Source organism: Bidens hawaiensis, unplaced genomic scaffold (assembly GCF_021521415.1).
Source record: "Bidens hawaiensis isolate Kalapana, Puna unplaced genomic scaffold, B.hawaiensis_p1.1 tig00067022_1, whole genome shotgun sequence".
Taxonomy (NCBI): domain Eukaryota; kingdom Viridiplantae; phylum Streptophyta; class Magnoliopsida; order Asterales; family Asteraceae; genus Bidens; species Bidens hawaiensis.
The window spans coordinates 9,030-14,174 of record NW_027506603.1 but is presented as its reverse complement, the minus strand read 5'-3'; positions in this window follow the sequence as shown (position 1 = coordinate 14,174).

Here is a 5,145-nt window from a genome sequence, read left to right as displayed (position 1 = left end):
ACCGCCCGACTAAACAAAAAGCGGAAGTTAGGCATTTGGCAGTCAAGGGTAAACTTTGACACCTCATCCGGCTTGCAACATCGGTTAGGCGGAAGGGATAACGTACAGTCAAACAAGAACTCCAGATGGACGCCACTCACCAAAAGCGTCACCGAGATATTCGCTACTGAGGAGCTCCCATGGCCAAAGGCTCCAATAATCCGACATCGTCACAATGCTGATCGGAGCAAATACTGTGACTTTCACAGGACAAAAGGCCACAACACTGAAGAATGAATAGACGTAAAGGACATGGTCGAAGCATTTGTCAGAGATGGGACGCTCGCGCACCTCGTGGCGCAATGAACGCTGAGCAGGCTGATGCGTGTAGAACCCAAGTTGGGGAAAACACGAATAAAATTGCAGCTTCAATGTTGGAGACTACATACTGCGCAAACAACGAGATCCCGAACCAGGTGCATATCGGCTCGATGGCACTCCCATCCCAACAACAGGGAAGGGAGCTCAATTACACAGTTTGCATGTAGATCAATTCCAAATTTGTAAAGAAAAGGCCCAGAGCCACTTCTAATGGAAATGATTCTCCTTAGAACATCGACGCTGATGATTTTACATTTATACTTTATAAACTATCAACACTGATGCCGGTTTTCACCGCATACATAAGTGTGAAAAGTCGTTGCGTGGGGAAGGCGGCAAAACCCGCATAAACCCAAAAAATGGCAAACCTTCACGCAGGTCAGTTAAAGGTAAAGTTCAGTCATCCCACTAAATGAAAGTGCCGGTCTATCCGCATGAATCATGATAGAGGAAACTGAACACTAACCTATTAACAACCGCGTGTCGAATGGTTAAATTATTCAACACTGATATGCCGGTTTTCACCGCATAATTAGGTGGAAAGTCGTTGCGTGGGGAAGGCGGCAAAACCCGCATAAACCCAAAAAACGGCAAACCTTCACGCATGTCAGTCATAGGTAAACTTTGGTCAACTACATGAAAGTGCCGGTCTATCCGCATGAATCATGATAGAGGAAACTGAACACTAACCTATTAACAATCGCGCGTCGAATGGTTAAATTAAACACTGATATGCCGGTTTTCACCGCATAATTACGTGGAAAGTCGTTGCGTGGGGAAGACGGCAAAACCCGCATAAACCCAAAAAACGGCAAACCTTCACGCAGGTCAGTCATAGGTAAACTTTGGTCAACTAAATGAAAGTGCCGGTCCTAACCGCACAAATCATGAGAGGAAACCGAACCTATTGACAACCGCGCGTCTAACGGATAACTTATTCAAAACAGAGAATTTCTAAGGATGAGGAAAACCTACACGCAGGTCAGATATAGGTAAAGTTTAGCCATCCTACTAAGTGCAAGTGACGGTCCTACCCGCACAATCACGAAAGAGGAAGCAAAACTTCAACCTATTATCTACCACGTTCAAAGGTTAACTTATCCTAAACACTTAGAAATTTCAAAAGAGATGAGGAAAACCTCCACGCAGGTCAGATGTAGGTAAAGTTTAGCCATCCTACTAAGTGCAAGTGACGGTCCTACCCGCACAATCACGAAAGAGGAAGCAAAACTTCAACCTATTATCTACCACGTTCAAAGGTTAACTTATTCTACACACTTGGAAAATTGCTAATTTAAACTAAAGTATGCAAGTCATAACGTTTATAAAGCAAGGAATCCAGTGAAAATAGCGGTCTTACCCGCACAAAGATTTATATTTCATAATATTCATTACAAGAATGGCCGGGTAACTACCCGCCTACAAGAATATAAATCTATACAAGCTAAATCTATCCTAGCAGTGGGAAGGGATCTTCAGGATCAAGCTTCAGGGCCACTTCCACTTGGACCAGCACCATCAGTAGAGCGTGGTAGTTCAAGGAAAGCTTTAAGGATAGCTAGCCCATCATCAGCAGCAACAACTTCGTTTACCTTCTCCACCACCGGATGCGGGAAGGCGGCATACTGATTCACTGCTTGGTCGTATACAGCTTCAGTATCCACATCAAATAAAGGGAAGTTGGAAGGCGGGATGCCTTTCTCAACGAACCCTAGACCAAGCAGGAAGCCGGCCTTTTCCCCATCCTCATGAGAAGCGTTGAGGGCTGCGCTCATAGCATCGTCATAAGACGTCTCCGTGAAGACTCGATGCACAACCTACAAAAAAGAAAATATACAAGTATCAGAACCTTTTCTATGTACAAAGAAAAGCGTAAAGACATGAAAAGCATACCTGAGACAACGCTTCTCGAAGAAGCCATTCCTTGGCAACCAGAGCCTCCTGGAGGGCAGCTTGAGCTTCGTTACGGGCGCGTTCGGCTTCACTCTTGTTGAGGTTGGCAAGCAACACTTCTTTAGCCGCAGCCTCTTCGACGCCCTTTAGCTTCCGCTCAGTGTGGTCAAGCACCCCCCTCTGGTCCAAGATCTCTCGGAGCTTTTTGGCGTCTTCCATCGCCAAGGCATCATGAGCCTGCTGGAGAGCCTCTAATTTGGCTTCAAGCTCTTCATTCTCCACGCGTAGAGGCTCAGCAACAGCTTCAGCCTTGGTGGCCCTTTCAGTCGCGTTCCTAGCAGTTTCCTTAGCCAGCCGAAGCTGTTCATTAACAGATTGGGCAGCCTTGGAACGGGCCTCGAGACGGGCCTGAACCTCAACTTCAAAGGCCTTGAACGCCTTCTCCTTCTCCGCAGCAGCCGCGGAGAGCCTCCTATTCTCCTCCCGGACAGCCCGCGCCTGAGCAATTTCTTTAATGCGAGCTGCTTTTAACTTGTCGTTTTCACGACAAAGCAGCTCGACGCGCGGCTGCATCCGGGCCAGGAGAACCCGAAGCTCATTGGTTAGCCTACCCTCCTGGTAGCTAGCCATGGCTTCCTCCAACGCACCACTGGGAGCTGCGTGACGAGCCCACTCCACGCACTCCACAGGTGTGCGAAGGGTTGTTCCTCGGCGGATGTTCCATCGTGGAACATACACTTCATTGGAATCCGACACTGCAAAAAACATAAAGCAGTTAGGAAAAGATGATAAAAATATGAAAAGGGCCAAAAGAACCCTACGCACCTGTAGGGTCAACAACAGGCCGATAGCCGCCAAACCCATCACCTGAACCCAAGGGAAATCCATCCAAGAGGTCAGGCAGATGGGAAGGAGGCAGAGGTTGGCGATAAGCCCCATGCATACCTGAAGGATCGGCCGTCGTTGCCGATGACGGAGGAGGCATGGTAAAAGCCGCCGCGGTCGCCGCTGCGGAATCCGCAGCAAAAGTAACCGCCGGCTCAGTGAAAGATGCGGTAAAAATGACACTGACAGCCGGCGGTGATGTCATCACAGCTGGAACAGTCGGCTCAACGGAGTGAGCAACTGAACCAGCGGAAGCAGGCGCAGGCGCAGCCGCCTGGGTCGTCGCCTCAGGTAGGCTGACCAAGCCTACCGTCATGGGCGGAGGGGTACTCCTCTGCTCTCCACCCTGGAATGCGTCAACATCCACGCCTGCACAAAAAAGATAGTGTTAATGATGGAAAGCTATGAAGTTAAAGATAAAGGAAGTTTGTACTTACGGGTTTTCTTGAGCCTAAAAGTGCGGACAGGCGGGGACGAACCCGATGGAGCCGGCCTCTTTGCGCCGCTCACCGTCGTCATCCGGGGCTCTCCGGAGGTTACAGTCGCAGCCTCCGGAGCGGTGGTCTTATCACCACCGGGGTTCCCCGCCACCTCCTCGCTCTCGGCCTCTGAGTCAGACCGAGGCACCGGATCGGCAGTGGAGGCCACCTTCTCCTTCCCCTTCCCGCCGGCAGCCTTCTTCTTCCGCACCAACGGAGGACCATCTGCGGATTCCTCATCAGAACATAAGATTAGAGGAATTCCAGCAGAGGTTTCAACATTGAGGGGTCGAGGGTTGAATAGCGCCTTACCTGGCCGCCTGGCGCTCAGGATCTCGTGGCCTAACGGGTAGACCTCCACGAACCGATCCGCCGTCTGTTCAAGGATGGGCAACTCGTTCTCATCTAGAGCGCGAGTACCCATCCGAGCGGGACTGTCAGCCTCCCGCGGATACAGGAGCGACTGCAAGTCGTTCCCCTCTGAAATAAACAGGAAAGAAGTTAGAAGAAATTCTAAATCAACAAAAAGAAACAGAGCATACCGTAAGGAACAAAGTTCGAACCGTATTCAAGGACGATTGGGATCTTTTGCGCATCCGCATCCTTCCACACCCGGCTCATCCCGAGCATCACCATCCCGGACTCCGCAAACCGGTAAACCGGAGATTGGACTCGGGATATCTTCGAGAACCATTCCGCCTCCTGGTAGTTGGAGGCGTGAAGGCTGGGAAGTGCTTGCCCATTCTTGAATTTCATGGCAAGGGGGATGGCGCGAGCGGAGATGAAGAAGAACTCCCGCTTCCACGAGCGAAGACTGCGCTCGGTTGCGCAAATCTTCAAACCCTTAATCCGGGTTATCAGCGTATACCACCCCTGGATGCACCTCCGAGAGTAGGTCATCTGGCGGTCGACATAGGGTTCAATGCCCAGAATCCGGCACACCCACTCGAAGTGGCGAATCTTGGCGATCGCCATCGGGTGCACCTCGGTCAGGTGTACACCGTGCCTCTCCAGGACACGGTACACAAACTTTGTCAATGGAAACCTAAGATTCCCATAAACAAAGAATGCATCATATACCACGATCTTGCCTCTGGGGGCATCATACACCGTCTGATGGGGTTCAGGAAACTCAGGCTCGAGAGACTCGAGCATGAACTTCCTGACGATGTACTGATACAGATCGACAGGCAGAGCACACTGGCACTCGCCAGCAGTACTCTTGTCATCGGCGAACACTCCAGCCTCCTGGGCTGTAGCTTCGAGATCGTGAGAAGACATCTTGCAGATGAAAGAAGAAAACGATTTCAAGAGAATGCTCGGCTGAAAAGGTGAGTATTCGCCGGAAATCGTTTTGAAGATGAAGAGAAAAGTGAAAGTGTGGATTACAAAGAACCCTCTCCCCCTTTATATACTAATCGCAATTAATACGATGAATTTAATGCGGAAGAGAGAGAAATCGAAGGTGCAATGAAACTATGACACGTGGCAAAAAGCAAGCTGGCAACAGCTGTTGAAAGGACGCGTA